This window comes from Rhodnius prolixus, unplaced genomic scaffold, assembly GCF_049639745.1.
Source record: "Rhodnius prolixus isolate KJV_2025 unplaced genomic scaffold, Rpr scaffold_6, whole genome shotgun sequence".
Lineage (NCBI taxonomy): Eukaryota > Metazoa > Arthropoda > Insecta > Hemiptera > Reduviidae > Rhodnius > Rhodnius prolixus.
Genome location: NW_027411634.1, coordinates 31,495,283 through 31,518,389, shown reverse-complemented (window position 1 = coordinate 31,518,389; position 23,107 = coordinate 31,495,283). Strand labels below are relative to the sequence as shown.

The 23,107-nt window shown below is 31.9% G+C and overlaps 1 long non-coding RNA gene across 5 annotated transcripts; it reads right to left on the bottom strand.

Moving 5' to 3' along the window:
- Nucleotides 1-43: 43 nt before the first annotated feature.
- On the bottom strand, nt 44-23,107 carry LOC141460370 (uncharacterized). 5 transcript variants are annotated; one of them, XR_012461915.1, is made up of 5 exons: nt 22,859-23,107; nt 22,582-22,721; nt 19,574-19,706; nt 5,233-5,323; nt 44-287 (listed from the first exon to the last, which is right to left on the bottom strand). It is a non-coding gene; the product is annotated as an uncharacterized lncRNA (long non-coding RNA). The 5 variants fall into 5 exon arrangements; XR_012461913.1 differs by lacking the exon at nt 19,574-19,706; XR_012461916.1 differs by lacking the exon at nt 19,574-19,706 and having other exon boundaries at nt 5,233-5,319.

Below are 23,107 nucleotides of genomic sequence, written 5' to 3'. Positions count from 1 at the left end.
TAAAATAAGGATATCTATAAAGTAAGTAAATAAACATCACAAATATGAGTTAACAAAGATTTTTATTATTAATATTTCTACATGAATGTCACAATAAAATTGTTTTAAAATGAATCCAGTGCCGTCTCTTAGATGCCTCAATTCGTAATTTTATTATAAAGTGGTTAGTTCCTGAATAGGTTTTCTCTATTGTAGAGGTGTATAATGGTAGAATAACACTTTTTCTTTAGGTTTGATAGCTCGTTCAATATCATATACTTGTAACGTTAAAACTGTCTCATTCGTATCTGAAAATGATAAAAATAATTTATTGTAACTTGCTTAATAAATATTAATAAACATCTTGATTATACTCTTATCCTGTCTATAGATGGCTGTTTTTTAGCCAAATTAAAAAAACCTATAACATTTTTACTTTATAAATTAAATTTATTTTATAAAATTTACTTCTATCGATCATTTTTACTTTTACCACTTTAACCAATTTTGTTTTTAAACAGGCGGGCATTTATAAATGCTTTTTTTTAATGATAGTAATGTTTGTTTATATTCTATATCACTCATTCACTTTCAACAGAAGATAATTCTCTGTAGACTATCACCAGAATAATCCTGAAATACAATAATCCTTCTCGACCACTCACCTACTGAACATCACCAAAGTACTAGATCTTCCTACATTCCACCTCCACTTTCTCTTTCTCCCAACATTGTACCCTTCAGAAAACTGAACTTACGAATGATACTTAGCGAAGGGGACAGGAAAAAAAATCAATCAAACGTTTGGTTCAACGCCCCCACGAGCCTTTAATTCTAAGGAGTTTCAAAGTTGTGCAGGAATAACAAATTTTAGAGATGATTTCTTAAAAAGAGGATGGGAGCATACATGCTGCTCATTACTTAGTAATTTTAAATATATAAATGTAATAAATAAAATGCTAAATAAATGTAATACAATTAGAGGATGAAATTAAGAAGAAAAAAATAGTTTTTAGTTAGAAAAGTTTTTTTCTAATTCCCTAAAATACCATAACTTTGACAAAATCCACACCTTTTACAATACAACATACTATCATGGAAACTTTTACCAGTAATAACACCAAGTATAGATGTAAGAACACATCGTATCAGATAATATTTTCATGGAAATTTCCAATTTTTATGAAAAGAATTATATAACTAACTACCTTTACCAAGGAAAATCTAGAAGAAAAAATTACTATACAAAAATAATAAATAGATGCTACCTCTTGAAAATGGTTATCTCAAACCAGATTTGTTTTTCTCTCAAGAAAAATTAACATGAACTTTAAACTATTCATTTAAAGAAAAGCCTTTTTCATCCCAATTGTGACGAATCTTTTCAATGTTGTAAAAGAAGTCTTGGAAAGTGATTTCCAAATTATTTTATTCCCTAATAGTAACAAAGGAACCTTTTAATAAACTATGACAGAAGTTCCATTAATATACAATATTTTCATAGAAATTATTGCTTAACATGCACTGGATGATTCCTAAACTCTATAAAAAATGTATTAGAAAATAGAGCCTAGGAGAGAGCTTACTTCGTGCACTTTTCATAATTGTAGTAATTAAAACAGAGACAAAAATAATTAACAGATTTTTGGTTTATTAAACATTAGCCGGCCTTAAAATTACTTGTAAATGCAAATTTAAACTGATGATTGCCCAAAATTTTATTTAAGGGCAACCTGAATCCAATAAAGTCCACTAACAACTTCCACTTTATTCACATAAAGTACCATTTATCAGCAATTACTCCAAAAACTTGGAAGTAGGTTGCCCTTAATCTAACTATAAAAAAAGAAGGCGGAAAGTAGCCTAAATTGAACGTTATAACTTCAGTATGATTGGCTAAAATCTTCGAAAACCACTTCCTCTTACTACAATTCCCAAAATCATAATTGGACCAATCTTCTTGATAACTCAGTAAAACTTGATTGCTCTTAAACCAACTATAATTAAAGAAGGTGACAATATACTGGTAAACTGAAAGTGTTTCAGAACATTTGGATCAATCTGAATTCATTTTTCATTTCTAATATTATATTTTGGGACGTGACAAAACTCCACATATTAAAGTAACAGAAGATTTTATTATATTCAAGTATTTTATCAAATATAACATTCATTTTTACTGAAAACATTAGAGAATTGATTTTTAAAGCGTATGTACATAGAATTACATAATCATAAATATAACAGAATCATAAATCATAACGGAGGAAGTTTTTAATTACGAAAACAGAGTTCTATTTAACATCCTTTCATAGAAATTACTGGAAAATACAGCGTAAGAGAGAGCTTACTTCGTGCAAATTTCATAATTTTGGTAATTTAAAGAAAATCTAAAAGAAATAAATCAGATTATTGGTTTAATTTACATTAGTTGGCGTTAAAATTACTTGAAAATGCATTTTTGGGCTTATTATTAATGCAGAATTTTGTTTAAGGACAACCAACCAAAATTCATTGCAGTACCCTAAAAAGTTCTACATTAATCACAATTTGCCAGCAATATTTCTAAAAACTAGCTCTGAGAAAAGATTAAATTTAATTGTACTCGTAAATCAAGTAACTTTTAAATCAAAAAGGTGAAATACAGTTAAAATTGAACGTTTCAAGTTTAGTATGAGCAACTTAAAATCATCTAAAACCACTTTCTCTTACTACAGTTATTATAATTATAATTGGATAAATCTTCTTGATAACTCAGAATGTTTATTAAAGCTTTGGTTGCTCTTAAAATATCAATAAATAAAGAAGGTGGTATAATATTGTTAACTGTATATGTTTTAGAACATTTGGATCTATCTGAATTATTAGTATTTAGGGCCTATGACTATATACTGTAGTAGTAAATTGCACCTATTTTATCTAATAAAACATTCATTTTTGTTGGAAACGTTTAGAGAGTTGATTTTTCAGGTATAGCTCATACATAGAATTAAATAAATCTATATTTCTTCAAAATTCATGATTAGTTTTTAAATTTTGCTGCTTTCTAGAACTTACTATAAGAATATTTAGGTAAACCAAACAATTTGTAGATATTTTTTAATAAAAAGAAGTGCCTGTAATTCAATGTTCGAAGAATATTAGCTATTTTACTAATATTACAAATATAATTCACAAATTTATCTTTGCTTATAAGCTTAGTTTGATCTTATTTGGTGGTAAACTTTATTTCTTGGCTAATGTGGGTAAGATTATACAGAAATTGAACGGTAATAAACTATCGTCTTTTTTACAGCAACTTTTTACAAGTATAAAATTTAACTAATTTACAAAGATCTCTATAGAATTCACATAGAATAACTTTATTTTTTAATAAACTGCTGTTTGTTCACGTAGGTGATGGCAAATCACATAATTGATGGTATTTTGAACGAAATGAGATCCCAGATTCAAATAATTTGTAGGTATAATAATCTTTAGGATTTTTTTATTATTAAAATACATTAATTTGATCTAAAATTGTTACTTTGATAAATATTGATCAATCAGAAACGTAAATATTGTATTAATATGTTGAGTATTGATTGGTTTTTGAGCTACTTTGGTGAACTGAACGTCACATCTAGGGTCTAAACGGCCCTTAAGTATAATATAACTTGTTTAAAGCGGGCACATCACATAAACAGAAGTTAAATTTTATTATTTTGTTTTTTTAATATTAACCAATAGAAAGGAAATTTATTGAGTGCACTTACGGGAAAAAGGAAGATTGGGTAAAGGCTGATTTAAGTTATTTATAAAATGGCTCAAAGGTAAAACTTCTCACCTACACTTAACTATTATTATTAAATATGATATAAAATTCAATTATAATGCGTAAATGAACAGTTAATGCGAGCTAAAATTTCAATATGAATGAATATTGACTTAACTAGGGTTTCCACTCTAAGGCTTACATATGAAACAATTTCAACACAAGATTAAGATCTTACCACTAATGTAGAACTACAGGCAATGAAGATTTTGCAAAATTATTAGCTTAAAAGAGAAAATTATCGCTTAGGTTCGTGGAAATTCGCCACGTATAAGGGTAGGTAATAGGTTAACTTGTTTTTACGGATTTTCTTAAAAACAACTTCAAAGACTTTGTTTAAACTTTGTGTACTTTTTATTTAAGCCGTATTACATAAAATTTACTGAAAACCGTTCTCTGTAAACTTATTTTGAGATCACTTTCTCAGTACTTCAGCACTAGGTCACACTCGAAAACTAGTATTCAAATAAAATTTTAAGTTTTACCACTAATTTATTATTAAACTTTACCTATTATTTAATTTAAATTCCAAATATGAAGAAAATCTATCGAGCAGATTTTCAAGAATTAGCCAAAGAAGGTCAGGAGTAGAGGTGTTCATTTTTGCCTTAAAAACCTATTTCTAATGGAAAATAAACTATTTAACTACTTAATTCAACTTGATAATTTAATATTCTTTCATTTTTTAAAAGAAAAACATGAGTATTACTAATTTTCAATTGGAACTACTTTTTGTATTCTACCGCAAAACCATGTGCTTAGGTATGACGTCATAAAGTAGTCCCAAATTATTTATTTAAAAAAAGGCGTTAAAACTAATAATAGTATGGAAATATCACTTTTTTATCTAAATTAACTTGTTATTAATCCATCTTAAATAGAATTGTGCTTAAATTTGATTTTATAAAAAATCCAAGTTCAAATATGGCGACTAACGGATTTTTGCAGTCAGTTGCCATTGGGCTCCCGACCAGTCAACATCTATGCTGTTCACGTAAGTAACATTTTATTATTTATTTAATTAAATTCAATCAAATTTTTATTAAATTTAATAAAGTGATACAAATATATTAAATTTACGGAGTTTTAGATATTTTTTTACTAAAAAATTAAAAGAATTGAATTAGCACGTGGTCGACCAATGAATCTTGCATGCCTGGACAAGCAATGATTCGTATTTCTTTAATTATTTTTCTATTCCACTTTATTAATTTTTACATTTTAACATGAAATTAATTTTTGTTATTATTTCAAATATAATTTTTAATAAAAAATTAAACAATTTAGCATGTGGTCGACCAACGAATCTTGCATGCCTGGACAAGCAATGATTCTTATTGCTTTAATTATTTTTCTAATTCACTTTATTAATTTTTACATTTTGAATTTAAATTTAAAATTAGAATAATTTTTTTGTTGTAACTTAACTCTTGAAATACCTTTAGACCTTGGGACATTTCTTAACAACTTTTCTAAAACAATCAATTGTCCGAATTGTGAAGTATGTCATCCCGAACAGTCTTTACCTACCTTGAACAGAATAAGCAGGGGTTAAGTAAATTTTGGAAAAAAATAAGTAAGTAATAATATTTATTATTTTATTCAATAAGAACACTGCAAATTAAAATTTTATAATAGAAATTCAAATAGTTTAAAATAAAATTAATTAATGAAATCAATTAAGGATTCAAATGAAACATTCCACAATTGATTGGATTTTGAAATAATTTTAAAGCGCACAATAAGAAAGGCAACCTTCACTTTGGAGTTCAGCATTGAATAAAAAGAAAGATATAAATATAAATGGGCTAGTCAATTACTTCATTAAAAAAATTTTAAGCTATGGAAAGATCCATCAATTTCTATTTAAAACAATTGGAGGGCATTTCGTTTCCCTAAAAAGATTTCTTGTGTTCTTAAATAAAATATTCTAGACTGAGGGAAATTAAAATATTATTCAAGGTTTATGAGACATTTTATTATAATAATTCTTCCATTACACGTCGATACAGCAAATCATAAAACGTTCTCAATTATTCAAGACAATATCTAGATTTTAAGTTTAAACAATTTTTGGGGAGCGAAATCTGATCTCTACCTCCTCGAGGTGCTCCCTGGGCAACTACTCCCGGGAGTAGGCTAACAGAGACAGTACACGTTTCAAAGCTCAAATGTAGCTTCAATTAACACTAACTTTTACAAATTTTCTAGTATAATCTTTCGCTTCAACGTTAATTATAATTCCACTTATTTAACATTTTCATATTTAATTACTATGGTGTAACTAATAGCATGATAATAATGCATGAAAAAATTAAATCATTTCACTAATTGCATGCTCACTACTCACCTAAATGAATACTTGGAATTATAATTATTTAAAACATTTTAGTGGCCACTAAAAATGTTTTTACTCGGTTTTTTAAAACTAAATGTGAATCACATTAGATTTATCTCGGATACGCATCCTGCACAACACTTCGTGACAAAAAACACTGGCTCCGATTTTATACATTACACGTTTAATTGTTAAAAAATCTTTTGTTTCTTGGTTGATTTGTTTAATTTCAGGCTAGGGTTTCAGTTGTTAATCGACTTCTTCTAGATTCTTGAATTTCGTTTTCTTTGTTGGTTATGCAGACTTTGTTTTCTTCAAGTCTGTATCTTTTTGTAAGCCCACTTACCCACCAGTCCCATCAGAAGAAACTATATCACAGGAATTTCAATTGATGGCTAAAGTATCTAGCTTGTAAGTTATGTTAAGCTTAGTTGTAAGTTGGGCAAGTGTGCCCCTGCAATATAAGAAGAAACCATGTCAAAGGAATTTCAATGGATGGCTAAAGTATCTAGTTTATAAGTTAGGTTAAGCTTAGTTGTAAGTTGGGCAAGTGGTGCCCCTGCCATATAAGAAGAAACCATATATGAGGAATTTCAATGGATGGCTAAAGTATCTAGTTTGTAAGTTAGGTTTAGGTTAGTTGTAACTTGGGCAAGTGTGCCCCTGCCATATATGAGGAATTTCAATGGATGACTAATCTATCTAGTTTGTAAGTTAGGTTAAGCTTAGTTGTAAGTTACCCCAGTGTGCCCCTGCTATACAAGAAGGAACCATTTATGAGGAATTTCAATGGATGACTAATCTATCTAGTTTGTAAGTTAGGTTAAGCTTAGTTGTAAGTTGGGCAAGTGGTGCCCCTGCCATATAAGAAGAAACCATATTTAAGGAATTTCAATGGATGACTAATCTATCTAGTTTGTAAGTTAGATTAAGCTTAGTTGAAAGTTGGGCAAGTGGTGCCCCTGCCATATAAGAAGAAACCATATATGAGGAATTTCAATGGATGGCTAAAGTATCTAGTTTGTAAGTTAGGTTTAGGTTAGTTGTAACTTGGGCAAGTGTGCCCCTGCCATATATGAGGAATTTCAATGGATGACTAATCTATCTAGTTTGTAAGTTAGGTTAAGCTTAGTTGTAAGTTACCCCAGTGTGCCCCTGCTATACAAGAAGAAACCATTTATGAGGAATTTCAATGGATGGCTAAAGTATCTAGTTTATAAGTTAGGTTAAGCTTAGTTGTAAGTTGGGCAAGTGTACCCCTGCTATATAAGAAGAAACCATTTATGAGGAATTTCAATGGATGACTAATCTATCTAGTTTGTAAGTTAGGTTAAGCTTAGTTGTAAGTTTGGCAAGTGTGCCCCTGCCATATAAGAAGAAACCACATATGAGGAATTTCAATGGATGGCTAAAGTGTTTAGTTTGTAAGTTAGGTTAAGCTTAGTTGTAAGTTGGGCCAGTGTGCCCCTGCTACATAAGAAGAAACCATATATGAGAAATTTCAATGGATGACCAAATTATCTAGTTTATAAGTTAGGTTAAGCTTAGTTGTAAGTTTGGCAAGTGTGCCCCTGCTATATAAGAAGAAACCATATATGAGGAATTTCCATGGATGGCTAAAGTGCCTAGTTTGTAAGTTAGGTTAAGCTTAGTTGTAAGTTGGGCAAGTGGTGCCCCTTGCCATATAAGAAGAAACCATATTTGAGGAATTTCAATGAATGACTAATCTATCTAGTTAGTAAGTTAGGTTAAGCTTAGTTGTAAGTTGGGCAAGTGGTGCCCCTGCCGTATAAGAAGAAACCATATTTGAGGAATTTCAATGAATGACTAATCTATCTAGTTTGTAAGTTAGATTAAGCTAAGTTGTAAGTTGGGCAAGTGGTGCCCCTGCCATATAAGAAGAAACCATATATGAGGAATTTCAATGGATGGCTAAAGTATCTAGTTTGTAAGTTAGGTTTAGGTTAGTTGTAACTTGGGCAAGTGTGCCCCTGCCATATATGAGGAATTTCAATGGATGACTAATCTATCTAGTTTGTAAGTTAGGTTAAGCTTAGTTGTAAGTTACCCCAGTGTGCCCCTGCTATACAAGAAGAAACCATTTATGAGGAATTTCAATGGATGACCAAATTATCTAGTTTATAAGTTAGGTTAAGCTTAGTTGTAAGTTTGGCAAGTGTGCCCCTGCTATATAAGAAGAAACCATATATGAGGAATTTCCATGGATGGCTAAAGTGCCTAGTTTGTAAGTTAGGTTAAGCTTAGTTGTAAGTTGGGCAAGTGGTGCCCCTTGCCATATAAGAAGAAACCATATTTGAGGAATTTCAATGAATGACTAATCTATCTAGTTAGTAAGTTAGGTTAAGCTTAGTTGTAAGTTGGGCAAGTGGTGCCCCTGCCGTATAAGAAGAAACCATATTTGAGGAATTTCAATGAATGACTAATCTATCTAGTTTGTAAGTTAGATTAAGCTAAGTTGTAAGTTGGGCAAGTGGTGCCCCTGCCATATAAGAAGAAACCATATTTGAGGAATTTCAATGGATGTCTAAAGTGTTTAGTTTGTAAGTTAGGTTAAGCTTAGTTGTAAGTTACCCCAGTGTGCCCCTGCTATATAAGAAGAAACCATATTTGAGGAATTTCAATGGATGACTAATCTATCTAGTTTGTAAGTTAGATTAAGCTAAGTTGTAAGTTGGGCAAGTGGTGCCCCTGCCATATAAGAAGAAACCATATTTGAGGAATTTCAATGGATGTCTAAAGTGTTTAGTTTGTAAGTTAGGTTAAGCTTAGTTTTAAGCTGGGCAAGTGTTCCCCTGCTATATAAGAAGAAACCATATATGAGGAATTTCAATGGATGACCAAATTATCTAGTTTATAAGTTAGGTTAAGCTTAGTTGTAAGTTGGGCAAGTGGTGCCCCCGCCATATAAGAAGAAACCATATTTGAGGAATTTCAATGGATGACTAATCTATCTAGTTTGTAAGTTAGGTTAAGCTTAGTTGTAAGTTACCCCAGTGTGCCCCTGCTATATAAGAAGAAACCATATTTGAGGAATTTCAATGGATGACTAATCTATCTAGCTTGTAAGTTAGGTTAAGCTTAGTTGTAAGTTACCCCAGTGTGCCCCTGCTATATAAGAAGAAACCATTTATGAGGAATTTCAATGGATGGCTAAAGTATCTAGTTTATAAGTTAGGTTAAGCTTAGTTGTAAGTTGGGCAAGTGGTGCCCCTGCCATATAAGAAGAAACCATATTTAAGGAATTTCAATGGATGGCTAAAGTATCTAGTTTATAAGTTAGGTTAAGCTTAGTTGTAACTTGGGCAAGTGGGCCCCTGCTATATAAGTAGAAACCATATATGAGGAATTTCAATGGATTGCTAAAGTCTTTAGTTTGTAAGTTAGGTTAAGCTTAGTTGAAAGTTTGGCAAGTGTGCCCCTGCTGTATAAGAAGAAGCCATTTATGAGGAATTTCAATGGATAGCTAAAGTATCTAGTTTATAAGTTAGGTTAAGGTTAGTTGTAAGTTGGGCAAGTGTGCCCCTGCTATATAAGAAGAAACCATATATGAGGAATTTCAATGGATGGCTAAAGTGCCTAGTTTGTAAGTTAGGTTAAGCTTAGTTTTAAGCCGGGCAAGTGTTCCCCTGCTATAAAAGAAGAAACCATATATGAGGAATTTCAATGGATGACCAAATTATCTAGTTTATAAGTTAGGTTAAGCTTAGTTGTAAGTTGGGCAAGTGGTGCCCCCGCCATATAAGAAGAAACCATATTTGAGGAATTTCAATGGATGACTAATCTATCTATTTTGTAAGTTAGGTTAAGCTTAGTTGTAAGTTACCCCAGTGTACCCCTGCTATTTAAGAAGAAACCATATTTGAGGAATTTCAATGGATGACTAATCTATCTAGTTTGTAAGTTAGATTAAGCTAAGTTGTAAGTTGGGCAAGTGGTGCCCCTGCCATATAAGAAGAAACCATATTTGAGGAATTTCAATGGATGACTAATCTATCTAGTTTGTAAGTTAGGTTTAGCTTAGTTGTAAGTTAGGCAAGTGTGTCCCTACCATATAAGAAGAAACCATATATGAGGAATTCTAATGGATGGCTAAAGTCTTTAGTTTGTAAGTTAGGTTAAGCTTAGTTGAAAGTTTGGCAAGTGTGCCCCTGCTGTATAAGAAGAAGCCATTTATGAGGAATTTCAATGGATAGCTAAAGTATCTAGTTTATAAGTTAGGTTAAGGTTAGTTGTAAGTTGGGCAAGTGTGCCCCTGCTATATAAGAAGAAACCATATACGAGGAATTTCAATGGATGGCTAAAGTGCCTAGTTTGTAAGTTAGGTTAAGCTTAGTTTTAAGCCGGGCAAGTGTTCCCCTGCTATATAAGAAGAAACCATATATGACGAAATTCAATGGATGACCAAATTATCTAGTTTATAAGTTAGGTTAAGCTTAGTTGTAAGTTGGGCAAGTGGTGCCCCTGCCATATAAGAAGAAACCATATTTGAGGAATTTCAATGGATGACTAATCTATCTAGTTTGTAAGTTAGGTTAAGCTTAGTTGTAAGTTACCCCAGTGTGGCCCTGCTATATAAGAAGAAACCATTTAGTAGGAATTTCAATGGATAGCTAAAGTATCTAGTTTATAAGTTAGGTTAAGGTTAGTTGTAAGTTGGGTAAGTGTGTCCCTGCTATATAAGAAGAAACCATATATGAGGAATTTCAATGGATGGCTAAAGTATCTAGTTTATAAGTTAGGTTAAGCTTAGTTTTAAGCCGGGCAAGTGTTCCCCTGCTATATAAGAAGAAACCATATATGAGGAATTTCAATGGATGACCAAATTATCTAGTTTATAAGTTAGGTTAAGCTTAGTTGTAAGTTTGGCAAGTGTGCCCCTGCTGTATAAGAAGAAACCATATATGTGGAATTTCAATGGATGGCTAAAGTTCCTAGTTTGTAAGTTAGGTTAAGCTTAGTTGTAAGTTGGGCAAGTGGTGCCCCTGCCATATAAGAAGAAACCATTTATGAGGAATTTCAATGGATGGCTAAAGTATATAGTTTATAAGTTAGGTTAAGCTTAGTTGTAAGTTAGGCAAGTGTGTCCCTACCATATAAGAAGAAACCATATATGAGGAATTTCAATGGATGGCTAAAGTATCTAGTTTTTTAAGTTAGGTTAAGCTTAGTTTTAAGCTGGGCAAGTGTTCCCCTGCTATATAAGAAATAACCATATATGAGGAATTTCAATGGATGACCAAATTATCTAGTTTATAAGTTAGGTTAAGCTTAGTTGTAAGTTACCCCAGTGTGCCCCTGCTATATAAGAAGAAACCATATTTGAGGAATTTCAATGGATGACTAATCTATCTAGCTTGTAAGTTAGGTTAAGCTTAGTTGTAAGTTACCCCAGTGTGCCCCTGCTATATAAGAAGAAACCATTTATGAGGAATTTCAATGGATGGCTAAAGTATATAGTTTATAAGTTAGGTTAAGCTTAGTTGTAAGTTAGGCAAGTGTGTCCCTACCATATAAGAAGAAACCATATATGAGGAATTCCAATGGATGGCTAAAGTGCCTAGTTTGTAAGTTAGGTTAAGCTTAGTTGTAAGTTGGGCAAGTGGTGCCCCTGCCATATAAGAAGAAACCATATTTGAGGAATTTCAATGAATGACTAATCTATCTAGTTTGGTTAGATTAAGCTAAGTTGTAAGTTGGGCAAGTGTGCCCCTGCTATATAAGAAAAAACCATATATGAGGAATATCAATGGATTGCTAAAGTCTTTAGTTTGTAAGTTAGGTTAAGCTTAGTTGAAAGTTTGGCAAGTGTGCCCCTGCTGTATAAGAAGAAGCCATTTATGAGGAATTTCAATGGATAGCTAAAGTATCTAGTTTATAAGTTAGGTTAAGGTTAGTTGTAAGTTGGGCAAGTGTGCCCCTGCTATATAAGAAGAAACCATATATGAGGAATTTCAATGGATGGCTAAAGTGCCTAGTTTGTAAGTTAGGTTAAGCTTAGTTTTAAGCCGGGCAAGTGTTCCCCTGCTATATAAGAAGAAACCATATATGAGGAATTTCAATGGATGACCAAATTATCTAGTTTATAAGTTAGGTTAAGCTTAGTTGTAAGTTTGGCAAGTGTGCCCCTGCTGTATAAGAAGAAACCATATATGAGTAATTTCAATGGATGGCTAAAGTATCTAGTTTTTTAAGTTAGGTTAAGCTTAGTTGTAAGTTGGGCATGTGTGCCCCTGCTATATTAGAAGAAACAATATATGAGGAATTTCGATGGATGGCTAATGTATCTAGTTTATAAGTTAGGTTAAGCTTAGTTGTAAGTTGGGCAAGTGTGCCCCAGCTATATAGGAAGAAACCTTATATGAGGAATTTCAATGGATGGTAAAGGGTCTAGTTTGTAAGTTAGGTTAAGCATAGTTGTAAGCTGGGCAAGTGTGCCCCTGCCATATAAGAAGAAACCATATATGAGGAATTTCAATGGATGGCTAAAGTGTTTAGTTTGTAAGTTAGGTTAAGCTTAGTTTTAAGCTGGGCAAGTGTGCCCCTGCTATATAAGAAGAAACCATAAATGAGGAATTTCAATGGATGGCTAAAGTATCTAGTTTGTAAGTTAGGTTTAGGTTAGTTGTAATTTACCCCAGTGTGCCCCTGCTATATAAGAAGAAACCATATATGAGGAATTTCAGTGGATGGCTAAAGTATCTAGTTTATAAGTTAGGTTAAGCTTAGTTGTAAGTTGGGCAAGTGTGTCCCTGCTATATAAGAAGAAACCATATATGAGGAATCTCAATGGATGGCTAAAGTATCTAGTTTGTAATTTAGGTTAAGCTTAGTTTTAAGCTGGGCAAGTGCGCCCCTGCCATATAAGAAGAAACCATATTTGAGGAATTTCAATGGATGACTAATCTATCTAGTTTATAAGTTAGGTTAAGCTTAGTTGTATGTTGGGCAAGTGGTGCCCCTGCCATATAAGACGAAACCATATATGAGGAATTTCAATGGATGACCAAATTATTTAGTTTATAAGTTACGTTAAGCTTAGTTGTAAGTTGGGCAAGTGTGCCCCAGCTATATAGGAAGAAACCTTATATGAGGAATTTCAATGGATGGCTAAAGTATCTAGTTTATAAGTTAGGTTCAGCTTAGTTGTAAGTTGGGCAAGTGTGCCCCTGCTATATAAGAAGAAACCATATATGAGGAATTTCAATGGATGGTAAAGGGTCTAGTTTGTAAGTTAGGTTAAGCATAGTTGTAAGCTGGGCAAGTGTGCCCCTGCCATATAAGAAGAAACCATATATGAGGAATTTCAATGGATGGCTAAAGTGTTTAGTTTGTAAGTTAGGTTAAGCTTAGTTTTAAGCTGGGCAAGTGTGCCCCTGCTATATAAGAAGAAACCATAAATGAGGAATTTCAATGGATGGCTAAAGTATCTAGTTTGTAAGTTAGGTTTAGGTTAGTTGTAATTTACCCCAGTGTGCCCCTGCTATATAAGAAGAAACCATATATGAGGAATTTCAGTGGATGGCTAAAGTATCTAGTTTATAAGTTAGGTTAAGCTTAGTTGTAAGTTGGGCAAGTGTGTCCCTGCTATATAAGAAGAAACCATATATGCGGAATCTCAATGGATGGCTAATCTATCTAGTTTGTAATTTAGGTTAAGCTTAGTTTTAAGCTGGGCAAGTGCGCCCCTGCCATATAAGAAGAAACCATATTTGAGGAATTTCAATGGATGACTAATCTATCTAGTTTATAAGTTAGGTTAAGCTTAGTTGTATGTTGGGCAAGTGGCCCTGCCATATAAGACGAAACCATATATGAGGAATTTCAATGGATGACCAAATTATTTAGTTTATAAGTTACGTTAAGCTTAGTTGTAAGTTACCCCAGTGTGCCCCTGCTATATTAGAAGAAACCATATATGAGGATTTTCAATGGATGGCTAAAGTATCTAGTTTATAAGTTAGGTTAAGCTTAGTTGTAAGTTGGGCAAGTGAGCCCCTACCATTTAAGAAGAAACCATATCTTAGGAATTTCAATGGATGCCTGATGTAATGAAGTGTCATCGTTCAGCTCAAAAGAAAACCATATTTTTGGAATCTTTGTGGTGGATCTCAAAGTAGTTGATAAGTAGTATTTTAAGGAAATTGTTTGGGACAAATAGATTATTTAGTTACGTTCTGACTATAAAAGTAATTTCATCTTCAACTTAAACTAATTTAAGTGAACTCTTCCAGTTTGTTTTGCAGACTGTTGAGGTGCTCTTGAAGTATTGGTATATGTTTAAATTTCACTTGTATTTGTTTTTGTTCACTTAGCATTATTGGTGTATTTAAGGGACTTCGTTTCTCTTGGAACAGATAGAGTATATTTCCCGGCAATTTATTTTTATTAATTAATCTACGTTTTAAATGTAAAAAGAAGGTTGCATTTAGGTAAAAGAGTGACATTGATTAGAAGAAGAAAATGGTTGAACAGGTTGTTTGCGTACGCTGGTTACTGAGAAACTTGTCCAGATGGTTTCATTTCAAATTCGTCTAACGGTAGATGATCTTTTCTAGTTATTATTGATAGCATTCTCAAAGCAGTCTTATTCTTTCTACATAATAGCTTGGCAGTCAGTCGAAAATATTTAAGAGTTTTATTATATATAATTGAAACCCTTCTACAAATTTTCTATCATAATTTTTCGTTTCAATAATTATTATAATTCCACTTATTATACATTTTCATATTCTATTAATATGGTGTAACTAATAGCATGATAATGGTGCATGAAAAAATTAAATCATTTCACTAATTGCATGTTCACTACTCATCTAAATGAATACTTGGAATTATAATTATTTAAAACATTTTAGTGGCCACTAACAATGTTTTTACTCGGTTTTGTAAGACTAAATGTGAATCAAATATACCAACTAATTAATTATTGTGTTAGATTTATCTCGGATACACATCCTGCACAACACTTCGTGACAAAAAACACTATCTCCGATTTTACACATTACAAGTTTCATTGTTTTAAAAACCTTTTGCTTCTTGGTTGATTTGTTTTATTTCAGGCTGGGGTTTCAGTTGTTAATCCTCTTCTGGTTGTTTCTTTAATTTCGGTTTTCTTTGTTGGTTTTGCAGACTTTGTTTTCTTCAAGTCTGTATCTTTTTGTAAGCCCAATTTCCCACCAGTCCAAAAACCCTTTTTTTCCGAACGCCTTTCGAATAATCCCCCTATTTCCCTAATTGCCCCATCCTATACATAACCTAGAAATCTAGGTTTAACTCATTCTAGAAATTGGTCTATGCAGACAGATCTCCCTGTATATCCCTCAATCACTAAACGATATTCTTACCCTATTCCTTTTTCCTCCAATTTTATCCCAATCCATTTTTACAAACTCCATTGTATGGAGTTCTATATAACCCTATGCCTGCTTAAATGACCAACTAGAATGCGGATGTGGGTAGAAAGGCGTTCTTTGGGGAGCGAAAACTGATCTCTACCTCCTCGAGGTGCTCCCCGGGCAACTACTCCCGGGAGTAGGCTAACAGAGACAGTACACTTTTTAAAGATTTAAAAAAGCTTCAATTTAAATTTTTTCCAAATTTAATTAAACTTTATAAATACAAAGATTTTCATTAACGATAAGCGAAATGATAAATTAGAACTGTTTTAATATGAAAGTGTTATCTCGTGCAGTTTCGCGAAAGTTTGAGATATATATGAATAATTGCTTAAAAAAAATATACCTCAAATGCTCCAGTTTGAACTTGAAATAAAACTAATAAGATCTTGTCAAGTTATTTCTTCCTCTGCTGCAAGCGTGTTAAATTTTTTTCAACTTTTTTCTGTATTGATGTCTTCTTTTCACTTAAGTTTGCCTTTTTCTTTTATGATCAAAACTTAAATTAACTAGCGAAAAATTCATTGCCAGCTAAATATACAATTTCTGTACTAATATAAGAATCAGGGTTCTTTTTAAATCAATAATGGTTTATTTACAAAAACTAGAAAAAGTAATAAACAGAAAAATATATACACATAGCGATACTTCATGGCAGAATAAACATTCTGGCCTGACAGAATTAAAGAAGGCTTTTCGTTAGTTTAAGTGTAGTTTATTTATTGACGTTACACTGAAATAACATTCTAGTTTACCTATCAAATTAAACTATTCATGTTCCAAACAATTAGTTTTAAGTATAGTTAAGATAATAATTAAAATCAAGGATAATGAAGAACGTCAATGATAATGGAGATGTGAAACGAAGCTTTGAAGTGAAAACCAAAAAATTGAAATGCTACTTAGTTATAAGTTAGTTTTAAGTAACGCTAATCCCAACCTGTGATGAGGAAAACCAACATCATTTAGTTAAATTAGTTTTAAGAGACTTTAAGTTTGTATATTGCATTAAAAAAAAGAAAAGATATCTCTTACTATTTTTCTCCCTAATCCTCTTAATATTAAACCCCAGTATGACATTAAATTGTATGACGAACGGCAAAGCAACTATGATATGGAAGCCAAAAATGGTTAATACGAATTAAATAAATAAGAAGCTATAGAAGTGAGCCAAACCCTGACACTCAGTTATATGGAAGTCAAACATAGTTTTAAATTAATTAATTTAGTAAATTTATAGCTATAACTGTGATGCAGCGATAAAATATTTTGTTAACATAAATTAGTTTTAGAAAAAAGCTTAAATTATTCTGGGAACCTGTTATTGTTTAGATGATAATTAGTTATAAGATATTAGTTAAAGAAACGCAATATTTTTTCAAACGTAATTTAGTTAGTTAGTTTTATAAGATAGTTATAATCTTCATGAGATGATGTGAACACCAAAATATCTTTCAAACGTCGTTAAATTAGTTAGTTTACTAACTCTTAAGTAAGTATAAACCAGAAGCTGTGATGTGAAAACGGTGTAATATAATAAGAAGTTATATAATTCGCACATGTACCAACTTAGATGTCAAACATGAGATGGATAAATAGAAAAAGGAATCTAACTCTACAATATTTTTACATATGGGACATATGTTTTTAACATTCTCATCCAGGTAAAAAAAAAAACAGTTTTAAGAATTAGTTATAATGAGGCTGGGATGACGTTATGGAAGAGCAAAGTGGATATAGATGAAGGAATGGAATGGAAGTCCTATAAATATTTCGGATGTAATGGTAGATGGCTTAACAGACAATGGAGAAAAGAATATGTTCTAATCAATTTGGTGTTTGATGATATTGGTCCTCTCGTTGTTGCAAAATCTTAGTTTTTTATGTTTTTTTATTGGAAATGTTGATTGGATCTTTTGTAGTTTGTATAATATCGCATTTGCTTTGAGTGCTAGTAGTTGAAACGATACTCCAAAAAATGATTCACATGGACTTTATAAAAACAATTCTTTCCTAGTGTTCCATACCCAGTCGATTATTAATCTCGATTGAATTATAATCACTGCTGCTCATCACTGAATATTTTGGGAAGCAGATTTGTAAACTCTGTTCTTATTTGTATTGACCCTCTATATTTATCATTAGCATTTATGTATTTTATTATTTTTCTCCTGGCAAAGACTGTTGATTATTTAGGCATTTATTCCTCCTGAAACTCATCAGTATTGACACACGTTGGAATTTCGTAGAGTTACAAGTTGATACTTGATTAAACTTTTCTTAGTGAATCTTTCTCTTATGTATTAGGAAGTAAGAATTGAAACTGACTATATCATAAGTGACAATAAAAACTGATAGATGGCACTAGTTTTAGTTACATTTTTAGTTGTAGTTTAGTTTAAGTAAAGCATTAGCTTCAGAGTAGCGATAGAATTAAATATTAGTTATAAAAGTAGGTACAGTTTTAAGAATTAGTTATAGAAGTAGGAATAGTTTTAAGAATTATTTATAGAAGTAGGTATAGTTTTAAGAACTAGTTATAGAAGTAGGTATAGTTTTAAGAATCAGTTATAGAAGTAGGTATAGTATTTATGAATTAGTTATAGAAGTAGGTATAGTTTTAAGCATATTTAAAGGCCATCGTATCAGTTTACATTCATTGAAAAAGTTCAGGTGTTGTGAGATGCAGTTATAATAATACCTAATTTGTTTAAAATTCTTTCTCCTCTTACATTATGTGACTAACCTGAATAAAACTAGCTCCTACTCTAACTTAGCATAAAAGATAAGCGAATTTGAAGCTAATTTCCAGACATGCAATTTTACTCTTTTATTCCTCTAAAACTATCTGCACCTTACGCTCCTTTGCACGTTAATAAAAAAATAATTGCTAGCTTAAATGTAACAATTAATTCTTCTAGAGTTCACTACTAATACGATATATTTTAAAAGTATGGTACCATACTACTAATATCCGGGCTAATATAAAATAAAACGGTTCGCGTTCTGATCATATTTGTATTAGCGGGTCTTCTAGGGAACGATAAAATCGGATATCCGGGAATTAAGGTAATCCGTGAACGTCAAAACATAAAACATTCGGTAGGAAATATCCACCGTCCGAGTTACTATATAATTTTAAATAGCTTAAAGATTATTCGGCGTGAAGCGTGTTCGGGAAGTAATTCGGTGTGGCAAACGGAACTAAATCGGTTACCGCTGTATTTCGATAGTATGTGATCTCTAGAACAACTATAAACGACATATGTCGCCGAACAATTAATTTACTGTTATTAATGTGCTAAGCAGAACTGGGCGCAGAGCATGTATGAGTTCTAAGTTAGTGAAATTGCTTAGAATTCAATTACCAACACATTGTGACACAGATAGTTGCTAAACATGTTGCCTTGATGAGACAATTCTTATGTAAAAAAAATCATGACTGCGACTAATTTTTTAGTGCCTCAGTCTCAAACAGTCTATTTGTACGGATTTATGAGTATATTAGGATTTTGGTTAAACATTTATGTAGAATTGACATTCTATATAATTTCAAAAAAATAAATGTGCTTTTATTTATTACGTTAAACGTTTTGATTTAATATTATTGGATAGTTTTTCTTTCTGTTCGAGAGCTTAATGTTCATGGACTTGTTTTCGCTGCAGTAGATTAACAATCCATAGGGGTTAATCTCTCAACAGATGAAATCCTATTTTTAGATTCGAAACGTTTGAAGTTAAATAAAAGTTTTTCTGTTTTTATGGTTTATGTAAATTTTAAATGTGTTATTAATCAAATATTTAGAAGCTCATGTACTTCTTTTCTTTTTGTGTTTACTTTGATCTTGATCTGCGAAATCTGAGAAGATTGTTAGGCGAACACAGAGCTTCGTTTTGTTTGGTTTGTGTTCTTTGTGAATTCTTGATAGCTGTTCTTCAGACAAAAATGGTCCATTGTAAATTAATTGTATCTTTAAAGGCAGTTACTTTTGTTATGTAGATAGTAAATGGAAGTAAACCTGATACCTCTTTTTTATGATTCTTTGATGTTCGTTGGTTCATAGATTCTTTGTAGGCTGTTATTTCTGCTATGCAGCTATAACATGGAACTAATCCAAACCACCGTATTACGTAAATCTACGTCTTTTAAAACTCCAGCCTAGCAAAAATTATAATAGAATAATCATTAGTTTTTAAGTTTACATAGTTATAAGTTGAGGAAATTTTACCTATCATGACAGAAGAAAGTCATATGATTGGAATCTCAATGGGTGCCAACTGAAATCAGTTCTAAGTTAACTTGGCTAAAAGGCTTGGAGAAAAGTAACCTTTATGTCAGGTGAACCTAATATCATTTAAATCGAAAAGGTTGCGACAGGTGTTTAGTTTATAAAGTAATGGATTAGATTAAGCTTTCAAAGTTCGCATTTATATTTTAAGACTTCTCATATTGGTGTTCACATCACTTGCAAGTAATTACGAGTAAGTAATTAAGGAGTAAACCATATGCACCCTCAAATTCTGACGAAAGAGAAATCTTAGGAATCTCAACGTGTGCCAAACGTGATTAGTTAGTAAGTTAAGTTAGCTTAAGTTGGAACAAATACACCCTCCATGTTAGACGAAACCTATATCTTTGGACTATTAGTAAAAGCCTCACGTGATTAATTTTTATGCGAATAGGATAATTAAAGCTTATACTCTAGTACGCGATATTTGTTCAATGAATTCTTTTTTTTTATTCACATCATCTGCAATTAGCTTACTTAGATAGATAGTAAATAGTTTTTAGTTAGCTCATAAGTTGGGCATTATGCCACCGACATGTTAGAAGAACCATATCTTAGGAATCTCAATCAAATGCATTAAGTAATTAGTTTAGCAGTATGCACCTGACATATAAGAAGCACCATATCCCAGGGATCGGAATGGATGCCTTAAGTAATTAGTTGCGTACTATGCACCGGCCACGTAAGAAGAGACCATATCTTAGGAATCTTAATGGATCGCTTAAGTATCTAGTTTATAAGTTAACTTAGTAGTAAGTTGGGCAGTATGCCCCTGCCATATAAGAAGAAACCACATCTTAGGAATCTCAACGGATGCCTTAGTAATTAATTTATAAGGTAGCTTTGTTGTAAGTTGGTGCAGTATCCATCCTACAGCTCAGAAGAAAACCATATCTTTGGAATCTCAATTACTTAGTTACATACCGTCTATAATAGTAATTTCAGTGCACGTCATCTAATATAAACACATCCTAAACTAATTTAAGTGAACACTTCGATTTTGTTTTGCAGACTGTTGAAGTGTTCTTGAAGTATTGGTATATGTTTAAATTTCACTTGTATTTGTTTTTGTTCACTTAGCATTATTGGAGTATTTAAGAGACTTCGTTTCTCTTGGAACAGATAGAGTATATTTCCTGGCAATTTATTTTTATTAATTAATCTACGTTTTAAATGTAAAAAGAAGGTTGCATTTAGGTAAAAGAGTGACATTGATTAGAAGAAGAAAATGGTTGAACATGTTGTTTGCGTACGATGGTTACTGAGAAACTTGCCCAGATGGTTTCATTTCAAATTCGTCCAAGGGTAGATGATCTTTTCTAGTTATTATTGATAGCATTCTCAAAGCAGTCTTATTCTTTCTACATTAATAGCTTGGCAGTCAGTCGAAAATATTTAAGAGTTTTATTATATATAATTGAAACCCTTCTACAAATTTTCTATCATAATGTTTCGTTTCAATAATAATTATAATCCCACTTATTTTTTCATTTTCTTATTCAATTAATATGGTGTAACTAATAGCATGATAATAATAATGCATGAAAAAATTAAATCATTTCACTAATTGCATGTTCACTAATCACCTAAATGAATATTTGGAATTATAATTATTTTAAACATTTCAGTGGCCACTATGAATGTTTTTCTTCTGCTTTGTACACTAACTCTGAATCAGTTATACAGACTAATCAATTATTGTATTAGATTTTTTTCGGATACACATTCTGCACAACACTTCGTGACAAAAAACACTGGCTCCGATTTTACACATTACACGTTTCAGTTTTTTTAATTTGTTGTTTCTTGGTTGATTTGTTTAATTTCAGGCTGGGGTTTTAGTTGTTACTTGTATTCTTCTTTTTTCTTCAATTTCGTTTTTTTTATTGGTTTTGCAAACTTGAATTTCTTCATGTCTGTATCTTTTTATAATGCCAGTTACCCACCAGACCAAAAACCCTTTTCTTTCCGAACGCCTTTCTCATTATCCCTCCCTATTGCCCGAATTACCCTATCCCATACTAACCTAGAAATCTAGGTTTACGTCATTCTAGTCTCTGGTCTATGCAGGTAGATCTCTCTGTATTTCCCTTTATCTCTAAACGATTTATTTACCCTATTACCTTAACCTCCAATTTTCTCCAGATCCATTTTTATAAACTCCATTGTATGGAGTTCTATATAACCCTATGCCTGCTTAAAAGACCAACTAGAATGCGGATGTGGGTGGAAAGGCGTTCTTTGGGGAGCAAAAACTGATCTCTACCTCCTCGAGGTGCTCCCCGGGCAACTACTCCCGGGAGTAGGCTAACAGAGACAGTACACTTTTTAAAGATTAAAAAAGCTTCAATTAATTTTTTTTCCTAATTTGAATAAACTTTATAAATACAAAGATTTTCATTATCGATAAAACCTCCCGTAAGGGGGAAGTGGACTTGCCACATCTTTGGGGACCTTGGCGTCACAGCGGGTACCCTAGCCTAACAACACGAACAATACATTTTCACTAAAATCTAGCGCACCACATTCTACGTATGTATGTATGTTGCGGTCAATTTGTTTAAGTAAGTACACAGGTAAATTTCAATGATGTCCTGAAGGAAGGTGGCCTTCTATTATATATATTGTACATAACGATACTTCATGGCAGAATAAACTTTCTGGCCTGACAGAATCAAAGAAAGCCTTTTGTCAAGCTTCATCAAGGCTAAACTAACTAAACATAAATATTAAGTAGATTTTTACCTCTTTTGAAAATGGTTATCTCACATCACATTTGTTTTTTCCTCAAGAAAAATTGATATGAACTGGCATTTTTCGTTTCAAGAAAAACATTTTTCATCTATTCCAATAGTGACGAATCCTCTCAATATTATAATAAAATCCTGGAAAGAGATTATCAACAATATAGTTATTTTATTTCATAATCATAACAGAGGAAGTCTTTAATTCGGAAAACAGAGTTCTATTTAATATCCTTTCATATAAATTACTGCAAAATAGAGCGTAAGTGAGAGCTTACTTCGTGCACTTTTCATAATTTTGGTAACTTTGGTAATTCCAACTGAAACAGTCTGCAGTCTTGAATACCTCTTGGCTGCATTTCTATTGAAATTAAATATATTTATTCCACACAAAGCCACACAAAACCAAATCACCATATAAAGAACCAAAGTATTCCACTTTTGTTCTCTATTACCTACAATCACAATACACCAAAAGAAATGTTTAGTACAAATGGAGGGAAAGTACTAGAAACATGTGTCCTCAC